This window comes from Chamaea fasciata, unplaced genomic scaffold (assembly GCF_029207755.1).
Source record: "Chamaea fasciata isolate MVZ Bird 193981 ecotype frontalis unplaced genomic scaffold, bChaFas1.0.hap1 SCAF_8, whole genome shotgun sequence".
Lineage (NCBI taxonomy): Eukaryota > Metazoa > Chordata > Aves > Passeriformes > Sylviidae > Chamaea > Chamaea fasciata.
Genome location: NW_027094093.1, coordinates 37884146 through 37900213, shown reverse-complemented (window position 1 = coordinate 37900213; position 16068 = coordinate 37884146).

Genomic DNA, 16068 nt, shown 5'->3' with positions numbered 1-16068 from the left:
ATTTCCTGGTGGGATTCAGCCCGGCCGGGAGCTCCTTCACGAGCTCTTGGCAGGAAGGCAGGCAGACAAAACACAGCCTCGGAACTCCCAGCAAGGCCAGGAATCGCAAATGCTGAGGAAAGTGAGATAATGGAGCAGAAAACAGGCCCGGGGAAGGAGTCAATATTTCATAAAGCTGCAATGTGAGAGTGCGGCAGCGCCGAGAGGCTGGAACAACCCAAAGATCCCTCTCCGCGTTTTCCCCGCGGGATGGAGGGGCTGGAGCTCAGCCCTCAGCTGGCCCCTGGCTCCAAAGGCCAGCGGGGACAATGCCAGCCCTTGTCCCCGGGGCAGGAGGACAGCGCCGGGCGCTTCCACGTGGGCTCCGCACACCAACGCCCCACAAGTTCCCTTTGTTTCCCCACCAAAGAACTCCCCGGGATGCTGAGGCAGGAGGAACAAAACCAATCTGATTTTTCTTTTTCAGCTGATAGAAGCTGTTTAGAGGCCTTAAACTGGGTTTCAGAACTCAGGAGAAAAATACGGATCTCAATTAACAGGGCTGATTAACAACGTTTGCCTCCCAGCGAGGCGGGGGCAGGGGGAGGATTGGCCAGAGCAGGAGTTGTGCAGTCACTGGAACACACCTTTTCCCGACCTCTAAATCAAATTTTCCAATGTCACCAGCTGCCTTTGGTGATGTGTCCCCGCGGTGAGAGCTCCCAGCAGAGCTGAGATCCCCCCTCAGCCCAGAGTTCCCATGTACGTGGTGCTCCTGGGATGCTCCATGGACACTGGGGCATGAAGAATGAAGCCATTCCCTGTGTCCTGTCACTCCAGGCCCTCGTCCAAAGTCTCTCCCCATCTTTCCTCCAGGCTCAGGCACTGGGAGACCACAATTAGGTCACCCCAGAGCTTCTCTTCTCCAGGGACCTGCAAGGTTTTGTTGAATGCTAAATTAAACAGAAGGCCAACGACGCAGGTTTTCCCATAAAACAAACATCCCCCCTTTCCAACCAGCTCTGAACATCTCCACTCCTGTTCCAGACAAGGAGAACAGCAGTTCACCCTGAATTATTTACTGCCTCGTGGAGCAGGGGCAGACTGGCTCCCTTTGGCTGAACCCAGCCAAGAGGGAAAAGCTGCCGGATGCAGGGAGAGTGAAGCAGACCTGCTGCATCTTTAATAACTCCTGGAAACTGCCAGCTGGGAGGGCTTGGAGGGGACAGAACTTCCAAAGGCCCTGTCACCTCCTGGCCCACGGCACAGCTCTGGGGAAGGCTGAGGTGTGGTGGCACTGCCAGGGCACCGGTGTGGCCGGGGAAAGGCACATCCCAAACCCTCCCAAACGCTGATGGTGCTGGTTGGAAGGGGTTTGTGGGCAGCTGCAGGGCACCCCCAGCCTTGGGGCACTTCTGTGTGGGCAGCTGCACGCAGCAGAGGCGAGAGGGCAGCGGAGATGAATCAGTGGTGATGGAGCAGGGCTGGTGGTGCAATGGCGATGGATCAGCGGTGATGGAGCAGGCTGGAGAGCTGGGGGAAAGTTCAGCCTGGCTCCAGGGAGAGCTCCGAGCCCCTGGCAGGGCCTGGAGGGGCTCCAGGAGAGCTGCAGAGGGACTGGGGACAAGGGCTGCAGGGACAGGACACAGGGAATGGCTTCCCACTGCCACAGGGCAGGGCTGCGTGGGACATTGGGAATCGGGAATTCCTGGCCGGGCTGCAATTCCCAGATTTCCTGAGGCTGCCCTGGATCCCTGGAAGTGTCCCAGACCAGGCTGGAGCACTGGGGCAGTGGGAGGTGTCCCTGCCCGTGGCAGGGGGTGGCACTGGATGGGATTTTGGATCCCTTCCAACCCGAGGCAGTCTGGGATTCCGTGTCTGTACCTCGGACTCACAAGCAGAGAACTCGCAGCGCCGCTGTACAACAGACAGCTCAGGTTTCCCAGGCATTGGTAACATAATTAAAGCTCATTTCCCAGAAAACAGGCCAGGGTGACAAATTGAGCCTCTCCCCTGCACGGCACAAAGCCCAGCCTAAGCCCGGCACAAAGCCCAGCCTAAGCCCGGACGTGCGTGCTGTGTGTTTAAAGCCACGTGCCCGCAGGTGCCTCCACGTTAGACCTGCCACCTTCTCCCGTGCTTCAAAGGAAGTGGAGCTGTTGCTAGAGCAAATATTTACAGACGGAGAGCAGTGGCTGCATCCTCTCTGGCTGGAGCCTGCGTGCTCTGCTCGCATTGCAAATCATATCAGTCAGCCACAAAACCAGGCCAAGCCGGTAATTATTGCCGGCGATGCCAGGCGGGGATTGAGTGTGACCAGTGGCCGTGCAAAGTGCTAAGACGTGTGTGTGGCAAGAGAAAATGCCCATTCAGAGGGATTTGCAGCCGTGTCCTGGGCTGGGCTGCAGCAGTGAGAGGCGCTGAGCGGAGCCCGTGTCCACCCCTGATCGCTGCCCCGTTCCTGCCGACTCAGCTCCTCTTTGTTTTGCTTCTCCTCGCTGGCCAGAACAGAGATGCTGCAGTGCACGACTGGGTGGGTGACCTCGGCCTCGGTGCCAAGTGGATGACTGAAATGAAGGCAGAAAACACAATCCATTGTCTTTGGCCCTGAAATGCCAGCTTTGTTCCACGTGGGGCTGGCTGGCTGATCGCTCTAACCCCTTCCCTGCTGCGCACCCTGGATTTCAGCTGGGCTCCCTGCCCTTGCATTCAGTCGGATCCCTAAAAATCCCCGTCGAGGTTTCATCTGCACCTGGCCAAGGCAGATCCAAGCGGGGTGACAGCGGAGCAATGCCACAACACATCCTCCCTGTGCAGAGGTGCAAATCCACCCGGAGCTGGGTGTTTTCATCTCTGCTTGTGGTTAAACCTGTGGGGATGAGCCGGAGGAATTCCTTCAGCACAGACAAAATTATCATCCTCAGAGTCTTCACAAGGACTGGGCCTGGTCCCCTCCAGCAAACAGCACCTGGGGCTGGTTTTGGGAAGAGCAGGACGTGGCACAGGTGACATCCTGGGGATGGCCTTGGTGAGAACCCAGGGCTGGTCACTCTGTGTCTGCAGAGTGAGGAGCCTCGCAAGGACAAGCTCCTCTCAGTGCCCTCTTCATCAGCAGGCCACGAGAAAAAGCTGGTTTTTTGGTGACCACAGCAGGTGACACTCGTGTCCCATGACAGTCGAGGTGATTTCCTGTGGTTGGGAGCTCCTCCAGCCCCATCCCTCGGAGAAGCAGGAGCACAGCTCCCCCAGGCAGGTGCTGCTTGCAGGGACAGATCTGTGACCTGAATCCCTCCCTGCTCTGCCAGCCCGGGAATGCAATTGTCAGTTTGCTGTTGAATTTTCCGAGTGCTTTAACACGTGTGGATCCAGATTGCTCTGAGGTCCCAGGGAGCACGCTTGCAGCAGCCTTTCCGACGAGGGGGGACGCCAGGGGGGCTGAGGCTCTTCCCTTATCAGATACCCAGATAAAAGCTCTGTGCGTTGGCTGAGCCGAGGCTGTGCTGACAAGGACAAGCACGGGGTTAAAAGCGAGGATGATCCAAACTCCAGAGGAGCACACGAGAGGGAATAGAGGGAATCCCGCTCCCTGCAAGGGCTTTCCAGTGCCCTGCTGCCCGTCCATCCTCTCCTGTCATCAGGACAGACATCCCCGTGCTCACCTCCTGCCCCCGCGGCTCCAGCCCTGCTTTTAGGGATTTGCTTCCAAGGGGGTTGGAAGCAGCAGAGATTTTTGTGCATCCCAACACCTCGAGGGCCGGGCAGGCCGTGCCACCCCTGCCAGCTCCTTGTTTGGGAAAAACAAGTAAATAAACAGCCAGCCCACAGCAGAATCCACCCTGGCCAACCCCTCACGCCCTCCCTCTGTGAGAAGCGGCTTCAGAGGAGCCGAGGGTTTTTCATGGTGTGGGCGTGATTAATGAACTTAATCACAGGATACTTTGATCCGTCTCTTGTTTTTGAGGGATAGCCGAAAACAAGAAGAACTGCTACCCTTGGTGCTTTTGTAATTTTGTTAATCGTGGAAACCTGGGAGACTTTTGCATAGTCAGCGCTTGCATGCATTATAAAATATATTTGCAAAACACAACGACACTTTGCTTTCATATTCCGAAGCCGGCGAGCACATCCTAGTTGGCAGAGAGCTCAAAGGAAATTTATGAAGGCCCAAAAATCTCGCAGGAATTTAATTAAGCCCTAATCTTGGTAACTCTCGTACCTATCTGCTTCCCCGGTGTGGTCTGCAGGCTGTTTACGTCTCGGGGTCGTCTCAGCTCCGTTCACAGCAGGCTGGTGGGCAGACCTGCCCAGCTGGGGCTGACCCCGCTGGATGGAGCAAGTCCCTCTGTCCCCAAATCCTTCCGTTTGAAGGAGCGGGAAGGGGCTCTCGGCGCAGCGGGGTCCCCGGGGTTGTGCCGTGGTCTGACGGGCGAAACCCGCGGCTGGAGAAGAGCCAAGGTTGGGGCATTTGGGGTTTGGTGGTGGAGCAGGGGCTGCGTGGGCTCACGGGGACACAGCTGTCACCTCTCACGGGGCACGGGCATTGTCACACCCCGCCCAGCAGCGCCCACTTGTCCCCAGTGCCACCAGGGCTGGGTGGCACATGGCCAGGACGCGGATCCATCACTTCTGCCCGGCCTCACTCTGCCTCTCAACTGCAGCGTTGCTTTTCAACAGGAAAAAAACCCCCCAAAAACCCCCAAACCCAGAGGTGTGAGCATCCTGCGTGACAATCCCAGTTCCCCCCGTCCCTGCATCCCAAATCCCTGCACTCCCTGAGAGCAGGAAAGACTTTTGGGTGACCCCCCTGCAGGGATGCAGCAGTGCCCGCAGAAAGCAGACAGAGCATTATGTAAAGGGAGGAAATTTAGACTGAATTTCAAACTGAAGCCCTTTTAATTAGTAAACTCTTCGCTGAAGAACCCTTTCCATTGGTGGGGACCTGATTCCTCATTGCTTGAGGGATTTCAAACCAGACTGCTCTCTGCTCCAAAAAAGTGCTATAAGCAACAGTTCTTTGCTTGTAATGAACTGGAAATACTGGCACGGCTCCATCTCCTTCACATATTTTCCCTTGTATCTTCAGAGGTTAAAATAAATTATCCTGAGATGTAACAGATGTAGAATGCAGCCAGTGACATTCTCCAGCTTTTTTGGCTGAGTTTTCTCTCCTCGCAGGGAGGACCGTGGAGCGTGGCCACGGCATCCTCCCAGCCTTTGGGAGGTGGCACTGGAGGCACCTGCCTGGTCACTGGGGCCCTGTCCTGTCCTGTCCTGTCCTGACCCCACGCAGCTGAACTGAGATAAACTCCCCTGAAGTGCCAATCACACAATTCATTAGCACTGGTGTTAATGAAGCTCCCTGAAACCCCCTCTGGAGCAGTGGAGTGCTTCCAGCAGCCTTCCACCATCCATCCCCGTCCGTAATGGGCATCACAGGGATAAAAGTGACCCAGCTGGCAGCCCCTGGAGCCCCAGGACTGCTCAGCCCTGCCCCAGCATTGCAGTTCTGGAGTGGGAAGCAGGAGGGATGGAGCTGTGTGAGGCATCGGGGAATTCTCTCCCGGGACCCACAGATCCTGCCCAGAGAGGGGAAGCTCAGCCCACAGCGGGATTTGGAAGCAGTGAGGTGAAAGGGGAGAGGGCCCGGGGCGCTTTGCCCACAGAGCTCTTTTACAACAGAAAACTCTTCAGGTGTTTTGCTGTTCACTTTTGGGCAGCTCCTGCAGCGGATCCTGGCCAGTCCAGGAGGCACCAGCAGCACCTCCTCTCCTCTCCTCTCCTCTCCTCTCCTCTCCTCTCCTCTCCTCTCCTCTCCTCTCCTCTCCTCTCCTCTCCTCTCCTCTCCTCTCCTCTCCTCTCCTCTCCTCTCCTCTCCTCTCCTCTCCTCTCCTCTCCTCTCCTCTCCTCTCCTCTCCTCTCCTCTCCTCTCCTCTCCTCTCCTCTCCTCTCCTCTCCTCTCCTCTCCTCTCCTCTCCTCTCCTCTCCTCTCCTCTCCTCTCCTCTCCTCTCCTCTCCTCTCCTCTCCTCTCCTCGGTGAGCAGCAGGGAAGTTGATTCCTGCAGCAGGAATGGAATCCCATCTTTCTGAACATGGAGAAACTCCTGGGGCTTCAGTGCCACACTCAGTCACTCCTCAGGGCCACAGAGGTTGTGGACTCCTCATCCCTGGCAGTGTCCCAGCCAGGCTGGACAGGGCTTGGAGCAGCCTGGGACAGTGGAAATGTCCCTGCCCATGGCAGGGGTGGCACTGGATGAGCTTTAAGCTCCCTCCCAACCCAAACCATCCCAGGAATTCGGTGGTTTTCCCAAGATTCTGGCAAGAGAGAACAGCTGGAGTTTCCACACTTTTGGGAGGCAGGGAGGTGCAGGTATTCAAATGACCCATGCAGCGTTTAACCACAAGTGGTTCAACAGGAATTATTTGACAATGCCAACATGTCTAGGTCAGGTTTTTACACATCCACACTTTCCCTGGCAGTGACAGCACAGAGAATCCCTCTCCCCTCTCCGTGGCCTGGCTGAAGCAGCTGGAGGACAGCAGCAGGGAAAGGCCCCATCTGGCTTTTTCACACTTTTTCTTTTCCTGGGGATAAAATCCAGCTTGGATTTATTTGGAAATAAAGGTGAGCCAGAATAGAACTGCATCCTCTGGGAGTTGCTCACAGGCTGGGGATTGGAGCAGGGAGAACGGAGGATGACTCAGGAAAACAGAGAAAAAGATCAATCATACGAAAACATCTGTGAATTATAGAATTGTAACAGAACCACCTCAGGGTTTAATGCTACAGAACATAGTGAAATGTTGTTAAAAATCAATTTACTGGTCCTGGTAGCTGGAGGAGGTGTCAGAGCAGGAGGATGTGGCTTGGGGACAGCCAGGAGAGGTGTCCTTGATTGGATTTCCCGTGGCATTCCACAACGTAGGAAGAAGCTGCAGCGCAGCAGATATTTTGGGGGGAGAGAAATATGAAGATCCTTGCTGTTTCTGTATTAAAAATAAAAAGTCATCAGCTGGCCCTGAGGTCAGCAGCCCTGGACTGCAAAGAGGGAGTGAGGAACAGCCTGTTGGGATGCTCTGCTCTGGAAAGGTGCAAACCCAGCAGCATCACAGCTCTGCTGCTTTTATAAGCCAACGCTGTGCTTGCTCAGGAGTAACTTCAAAGCTGTGCCCTTTTTTGATGACATAAACAAAACCACCAGCAGCAGCAGCAGCAGCATTTCCATTATTTAAACAAGTCCTCAAATCCCTTGGCCCTCTATCGTCTGCTATTTTTTTTTTTTACTTTTCCCCTTTTTTAACCAATGCCAGAAGCCATTTCTGTAGAAAAACGAAAATTGCCGGCGGCCAAACCACCAGATTTGCGCTTTTGGTCCGTGGCCTGATGGGGTGTCAGGGCTGGCTGCTGCTGTGGCAGTGGCAGCTGCTTGTCCACGACGTTTGTTTGGCGTTTCCCCGCCCGGCCGCAGCATCCGTGGCCACGGGGAGCCACCGAGGCTGCGCCAGCTCCTTCCTCCGTCCCCAGCAGCCAACGCCAAGGATGGGACAGGAAATGTGGCCGAGGCTCTTCTCAGAGCTCATCCATCAGACTGAGCTGTGACTGTGCTGCCTTCTGTTCAAACAGTGAACGGCACAACCTCCACGGCTTGGAGAGCAGCCTGCTCCTGGGAGGGAGTGCTGCTGGAGCCCTGGGCGCGGAGAATTCCAGGTTTTCCGTGCCCACAGGCACTGACCCCCCGGCAAACACCGCATTGACCCGAGGCCGTGGAAAAGGCTCCAAAATTGAGTGACAGCGCTGGGAGTGCGGGTGTGGGGTTTGGGTAGAAGTGTGTGATGGCACAGCGTGCAAAACTCAGAGCTGAAGGGTTAAGAATACAGTAATTACATATAAAGCAAGGTGGAGGTTTTAGGGCGTAGACTAAGTCTTTTTCACCTTCTCCTTCACGGGTCTGGGTGGGATTTTGTAATTGGGTAGAAAAATCCACATTGCGGGCCACGGGTGGTCGGTTATTGGGTTAAAAGTAAAAATAATTGAGGTGTCACTTCTTAATTGGGCAGTTTGTGCGTAAAAAGACCTTGGAAACAGAGACAGAGCCATTTTTCACTTTTTTAGCTAGAAGTCACGGTCTGTGAGACTGTAACGTGGATAAGAATTAAGAAACACCTGAGTCCAAACACGAAACAGCGTCTCGAGCATTTAATCCCGACTCTGGCAGAAAAGAAGATAAAAAGCAGCAGAGCTCTGCTGCCAGCTGGCCACTGAGGAGCACCCAGGGACACTTCCCAGCCTTGGCCCTGGTGAGGAGCATCCACAGGCAGGTGCATCCCCTCAGGGGTGCTGGGCTCCTGCTGAGTGAGGAAGGATTCCTGCCCGTGCTGGAAGGAGCCTCCAAAACGCTCCACAAGGAAACTCCAGCTGGAGATTGGCTCCGCTCAGCGCTGGGGAAGCTTCTGCCTTTGCAGGAAAGGGTGGAAAACTCAGGGAGCAGCAGCCAAGGGAGGGGAAATGAATGCTTGAAGGGATCAGGGGGCTGAGGGTGAGCATTTCCCAGGATGGGGAAGCCCAGGAGAGCAGGCTGTGGCCACCGAGCCACTGCTGCCTCTGGTTAGCAGAGAATTCCGGAATGGGTTGGGTTGGAGGGGACATTAAAGCCCATCCCATTCCACCCCCTGCCACAGGGAAATGTTGGATCTTGTGGCTGCTGCAGAAGGAGCCACTCACCCTGCTGGGCACCACCCTGCCCTGGGCTGAGGCTGGTTTTTAGGAGATTCCAAGACTCCCAGGCAGTGTCCTTTAAGCAGGAATTGTCTCCCTGCGTTTGGGGCAATTCTGGATGCAGGCACTGGGTGGGTGCTGTGCATGGAAGTGGGGAAAATCTAGGATCCAATCTAGGCGGCTCATGTAAGGAATCCCATCATGTAACAACAAGAAAATGAAGTGTGATTCGAAAATCATGGGCAGGAACATCTTCCACTATCCCAGGTTGTTCCAAACCCTTTCCAACCTGGCCTTGGACACTCCCAGGGATGGAGCAGCCACAGCTTCTCTGAGCACCCTGCGCCGGCGCAGCAAAATTAATTAATATTAATCACCCTGTTTGCAGAGTGGCCCATGAACAACTCCCGAATTTCCTCTCACATCCATCGTTCCCTCCGCGGGCTCTGTGGCTCCGGCTCTGTCTTGGCTCTCAGGCTGCCTGCCCAACAATTCCAGCTTTCCCACTGCAGGTCCACAAGTGGGAGGAGGGATGGAGCCACGGGATCCCAGCTCGGCTGCACCATTGTTTGGATTATCTGTGGCAAGTCAGCGGCCCCACAACAAACCCGTTTGCTGCGGTTTGTGTGACATAAAGGACCAGAGTCAAAGGCAGCTGAATGGATTCCCACATTTCAGTCCTCACTTCCAGGAAGCTTTTCCCTAACGCCACGTGAATACAGCACAAAAGGGAGAAACAAAAGAAGGAGGAGGGCGGCTGAAAACAAACGAGTTGCCCGTTTTTAGAATGCGAAAAATATCTTTAGAAAGGCTTTTTTCTCAGTTTGTGATTGAACACGAGGCTGGGCTTGCAGCAATGGAGGGAATTGTGCAGCTGGAGCTCCCAGGATGGAAACTGTTCCCAGTCCACTTGTGTGATCTTGCCCTCCTCTGTGTCTCCTTGAATTTAAAATTATGTGTTTATGAGGTTAGAAACTGTTTGGCAACTTATTATTTTGCACTCGTAAATCCTTTTTCTCAGATCTCAGGGTAGTTTATAAACATGAACGAAGCCACAAACACTGGGGCAGGGCCTCTCCAATCATACTGGTCCAACAGGTGGGGAATCAGCAGCAGGGCTTGCCCAGGTTTGCACAGGAGAGGGCAGTTCCTTGAGATCTGGGGAATTTCCTTGAAGTCACACTGGGGCAGATTTGAAATACCATAGAAAATAAAAAATAAAAATAAAATTTTTTTTTAAAAAAAAAGGCGAGACAAGGAAAATGGAAAAAAACATTTTCATAAAAGTGCTGTTAGAATGGGAAATTCAGGGAAACTTCTCTTGGTAAACTTCAGTATTGATGGCGAAGGGTACCAACAGAGTGTCATTGATCCTGGGACACGGACATCCTGGTGGTGCTGATCCTGGGGAATAAAGGAGAGATTTATTAAAAGGATGCACCTTGAAGGATATACCTCGGGCAGGACAAGAGCCTGGCCAGGGCTACACCCAAGGTGGACCCAAAATGGTCCCAAAATGGTCCCAAAATGGCCACAAAATGGTCCCAAAAGGGTCACAAAAGGGTCACAAAAGGGTCACAAAAGGGTCACAAAATGGACAAATGGTCACGAGGTCTCACACTTTTATAAGTGTTGATCCATTTGCACATTGGGGTTGAATTGTCCAGTCCCAGCTCCAGGCTGTGAGGTCCCATCCTTCCTGTCCCTCCCTCCAGCCCACCCTTGTTTGTGCTGTTGGGGCTGAGAGTTGTCCTTGGTGTGCAGCAGGAGAAGGATTTGTTTTGTGTCCCTGCTGTGTGCAGAGCCCAGTGACACTGACTGTGAGCTCAGAGCTGCACCCCCGGGCAGCACAGAACCCCAAATCCATGGGAGATCAAACCGAAGGCATCAGGAACACCCTGGCATTGCTGATCCTGGGGCACCCTGGCATCCCATCTGTACCACGACACTCCTCTGTCCTCCCACTTGAAGCACAACAGGATCCTGCCGTGACTGGGACACAGCTGGGAGCAAAGGGTGTTTCTGCTCCTCATCGCTTCCATGAAGCCCTTTGGAAGTGAGCCCTGGAGGAAGCAGAATTCTCTAGCAAGCACCCCAAAACGTGAGCCGCTCCTGGGGCCAGGGAGCAGGACAGGGGCTCCTCTGGCCTCCTGCTGTGGGGCTGGCACCAGCCTGGTCCTTGCCACTGCCAAGGGATGGGGAAAAGCACGCACATGAATCCCAGGAGCAGCTCTTCCCTCGGAGCCCTGCTCTCCAGAGGTGCCTCTGGGTGTGTCCTCAAGCCGCGCAGATCTTCATGTGCCTCCACTTAAACTCACCAGAGATGCCGGAACTGGGGTGCAATTCCTTGTTTACCTCTCCTTTTAATTGCGTTTTCATTAGGCAGAACCTGGGGGTTGACACTAATTAGGAGAGGACCGGATCCATCGATTTCTTCCACTCCCCACTCCGCCCAGTTTGAAGCCGCGTTGCTCGTCACCTGCGGGGCTTAAATTTGTCACACTGGCTGATTCATCCCACAGCTTCCCCCTTCTCTCCCTGACACGGGGCTGGTTTGGTTTGTTCTGTTTTCCTGGGGAGAACTGGAACCAGCCTGGCAGCACAGACCGGACACGGGCTGTAACTGGGCATCAGCTGAGCCGGAGCCTCGTTACAGGCACACGTGGCTCCGACACGACTGTCTGGGTGTAGCCAGGCCTCCCTCCTCTCCCCTCCTGAACCCCTGTGCAGGTGCTCGGGTGTTCCAGGGCTAATTAAAACCGTGCGTTTGCATACTCTAGACTGCTTGTTAATTATCTGCTCCGAGGCACGAGATGTCTGGGCACTCACTGTGGCATTGGGATGGGCGTCCCAGAACAACACATGGCTCTGGGAAGCAGGAGGGCATTGGGGAAAATGAGGGATTTGGGATATTTTGGTGGTGGGGGAGGAGGAAGGCAGGCAGAGGTGTGTTGCTTTTATCTTCTTTTTCCTGCCAGAGCCGGGATTAAATGCGCCAGACCGTATTTCTTGTCCGGACTCAGCTGTTTATTAATTCTTATCTATAGCACAGGCTCACAAGCCTTGAGTTCTACAGCACTTCAAGCTAACAAACTAGAAATGGTGCCCATCCCTCTCTCTCCAAGGCCTTTTAAGGATAAACTGTCCAATTAAGAAGTGACACCTCAATTATTTTTACTTTTAACCCAATAACCAACCACTCGTGGCCCACAATGTGAATTTTTCTACCCAATTACAAAATCCCACCCAGACCCGTGAAGGAGAAGGTGAAAAAAGAAGGACTCAGCCTCACCTAAACCCTCATCTTGCTTTCTATCTATTACTGTATTCTAAACCTTTCAACTCTGAGTTTTCCCCCCTGTGCCATCACACCCTTCTATCCAAACCCCACACCCGCACTCCCAGCGCTGTCACTCAATTTTGGAGCCTTTTCCACGGCCTCGGGTCAATGCGGTGTTTGCCGGGGGGTCAGTGCCTGTGGGCACGGAAAACCTGGAATTCTCCGCGCCCAGCAGAGGTGCAGGCAGCTCTCCAAGCCGTGCTCGGGCACCGCAGAGAGAATCGCTTACGCGCGGTCTGGGCGGGCGGATAACGAGATGCAAAGCGGCGTCGCGGCACTTTCCATTCACAGACAAATGCTCCCGCTGAAAGGACAAATGGTCCCGCTGGAGCGCGGAGCTCAGCGGAGGAAGGATCTGATCCCGACGTTGGCTCGCGCCGGGAAACAATCGGGATTGCCCGCCGGCCGCATTCCTGCCCGGCGCGCATCCACCCGGCCCGGCCGGGGGGCCAGATGGTGCCCGAGGGAGGAGGATTTGTCCACAAAACCTGCGCTAGGATCTGCTGCCCTACGCGATGGGCACCGGGATGCCCCGCGTGACCCAGCCCCCCAACAAAATCCCTTCTCCCAGGCGAATTTCCTGCCCTCTGGGAGCACCTGCCCCACACGCCAGAAGCTTGGGAGAGCATCTCCCAAGATTTGAGGGCTGAGGTCTTAGGGCCCGAGGGCAGGGATGGACGGGATAGTGGGGAGAAATCCTTCCCTCTGAGGGTGGGGAAGCCTGGCATAGCCGTGGCTGCCCCTGGATCTCTGGAAGTGTCCAAGGCAAGGCTGGACAGGGTTTGGAGCAGCCTGGGATAGGGGAAGGTGTCCCTGCCCATGGCAGGGGTGGCACTGGATGGGATTTAAGGTTCCTTCCAACCCAGCTCATCCTGGGATCCCGTGACTCTTTCCAGAGTTCCCTGCTGGAAATAGGGAGTCAAAGAGTTGTGGATCAAGGAGCTCCAGCACTCCCAAATACTTCCCAGTGTACAGGGAAATGTTGGAGCTAAGAGTTGGATCTTGTGGCTGCTGCAGAAGGAGCCACTCACCCTGCTGGGCACCGCCCTGCCCTGGCTGAGGCTGGTTTTTAGGAGATTCCAAGACTCCCAGGCAGTGTCCATTAAGCAGGAATTGTCTCCCTGCGTTTGGGGCAATTCTGGATGTAGACACTGGGTGGGCGCTGTGCATGGAAGTGGGGAAAATCTAGGATCCATTTCCTCTGTGGCAGCTAACGTAAGGAAGAGGACTCCCACGGTGTAACAAGAAGAAAATAAAGTGCGACTAGAAAAACAAATGCATTCCTGTCGACGCCGACATGCTTCCAACAGCCACGCGTGGAAACGTGCCGGAGACGCTTCCATGAGGAAACTGGAGTGGCTGAGCTGAGTGACAACAGCCAAAGGAAGCTGAGCAATAATGAATCAAAGCCTCAAGCAGCGAGGGGACGCGCACTGAAGTGGCATCAGGCTGCGCGTGCAGTGAGAGGAGTCGTTAACACACTTCAGCCTTTCCAGGCTCGCTTCTCCTGCAGGAATATCCTGACGGATCCAAAGCGTGTCCAGCTGCTGAGCAGAGCTGTAAAACCCCAGCATATTGACACTTGAAAGGGTGCAGGAACGTCGCAGCAGCTCCTCACTCCCATCCTGGAACGCTTTCCACGGAATCACTTTCGGCTTTTCTCTGTTTCATCCGTTCCGGGGCCGCGTGACTCCCACACGGAGAGAGCGGCGTAAAAAATCAGGGAACAAATATTCCAGCAAACCACAAAGTAAATGAGAGGGCAGCTGGAGGAATCCAGAGGATCCAGCCAGACACGAAACAAAGCTCGAAGCCTGGACAAGCTGCTTCTGTGCACCAGGAAAAAAAGCTTCCTGGGAGCTTCCCGAGGGTTTTCAAAGCACTTTGGGGAATATAAATTGTCCTTTCAAACAGCTGTGCCGAGGCCAAGGCTGGAGATTAAATATTATGACAACATTTTGTAACAAAGAAACGGGGAAAGCTGAGCTGGCCCCTGGATGTGGGACAGGGCAGGGAGGAGGGGGGAGCAGAGATTTCCTACAACCCCCCCTGGATCCATCAGGGGAGCAAAGATTTCCTACGAACACTCCCAGATCCATCAGGGATATGGACACCATGCAGGTGGCTGGGCCTAATGATGGTGACACAGCTGGGACACGGGGGCACAGGCTGCTCAGGGAGAAAGAGATTCCCAGATCCGGAGTCTGGAAAAACAGGTTTGGAAGCAGCCTCTTTTTATATCATTTTCCTGTCCTCCTCTCCTGCTTCTTGCTGCTCCTTAAGGAATAGTTTGTTTCTCCATGACTTGGGAAAGCAGTGCCCTGGTACTTTCTTTTCCCTTCCGTGTTGTTGTTGTTGATTTTACAATTTCCTGTGGGATTTTTCCTTTGGGAATTTGTGCTGGGGCTTTGGCTGTGGTGTCACCCAGAGCAGGAGTTCTGCAGGTGCTTCTGGACTGGACGTTCCCCACGGCTGCTTGAATGTGGGAGGTTCAGACTCGGCAGAAGGTCCTTCCCAATCCCTCCCTTCCAGGTGCTCTTGGATGCATTGTCCCACCATGTCCAGGTAAAAACCAGAGCAAAGCTCCACGGAGATGAGTGTCATTTGATTTGAGGTGACAAAACCACCGGAAATGGAGGAGCCATCCCTTCATTTTCATGCCCAGCTGCTGTGACTGTAGCACCACGTGGGATGCGTGGAGTCAATAAAGGCCAAAACTCTGGAATTAACATCTGGAATTAACCAGGATCCATTACAAATTCCCACTTTGGCCGGACAACATCAGTGTTTGGTGCCTTCCTGCACTAATGGGTTCATCCTTCCTTTTTTAAGGCAATTAAACCAATTAATGCCACTCTCGCTGTGATTCATTAAATGAAATTAGAAGTTTCGATGCAACTAGTGAATTCAGACCTCGGGAAACTCTCCGTTTGGCCTTAAAAATCGGACAGGGGGTGATTTCCAGCAGCCGGTTCGGGATGGCAAACGGTGGCCGGGAATGTGAGGCAACTGTGCCACCTGCAGACGGCCGGAATCCCTGGAAAATCCAGAATCCTTGGAAAATCCACGGGAGGGACGTGGAACAGCCCGGCATGAGATCCTCTAATTGGACCTCCACCACCTCCTCAGCCACAGTCCATCTACTTGAACGCGTTGATCTTGAAGGTCCCCATCAAACCTTGATGATTTGGGGGAATTTCAGAATCAAAAGACATCACAGCTGATTTAAAAATCCAATGTTTTGATGTACAAAGCGTTCAAAAAAATGGGAACTGTTTTCCTGAAAAAAAAATTAAAATGAACCGCTAAATTTTTGAAGGGAGATCAGTGCGTTCCCCAAATGAAATTTTAATAAATACAATAATAATTTATAATTATTCAAGTGTCTAATTCAATTTCTTTTAATTCCGATATAGAAATTAAAACTGCGTAAAATGTGCTAAAAAATACTGTTTCCACACATGCAAGTGAAACTTGAGTGTCTCTAAGTCACTTACACTTTGGTGTTACAGCCGAGGAAAGGAATGTGCCCCCTGAAATTCGAGGCGAGTGGGCAGGGAGAAATATCACTGAATCACACAGGAAGCTTTTAGGAACTCTAAAACGATCTGTGCTGGACTTCCAGATTCTTGCCCTTTTCCCAGAATCGAGCACCGTGCCGCACTTTCCCCCAAGTTCTTTGGGAATGACTCAAAACCAGGCAGTGAGTAATGCAGTGACTAAGGCTCCCTCCGAGATGAGTGACTCTGCACATCCCCAAGGCTCCTGGCGCTGGGGACAATCCCTGACTCATCCCAGTTCATCCAGAGGAAGGGGGACTTGGAGCTCCTGCTGATCCCGCAGCGGGGATGGGGACAGGTGGCGCTCAGGTGTGCCCGTAAAGGGGATTTTTGGGGGGCCACACATCCCAAAAATCTGTCCTGTCACTGATCCCTCCAGAGCCACGTTCCCTATGGAATGTCCTCAACAATGTCCCCATGCCACCAGAGCCCTTTATCCCATCATCTCCTCGGCCACGGTCCCTCATCTCCGGTTA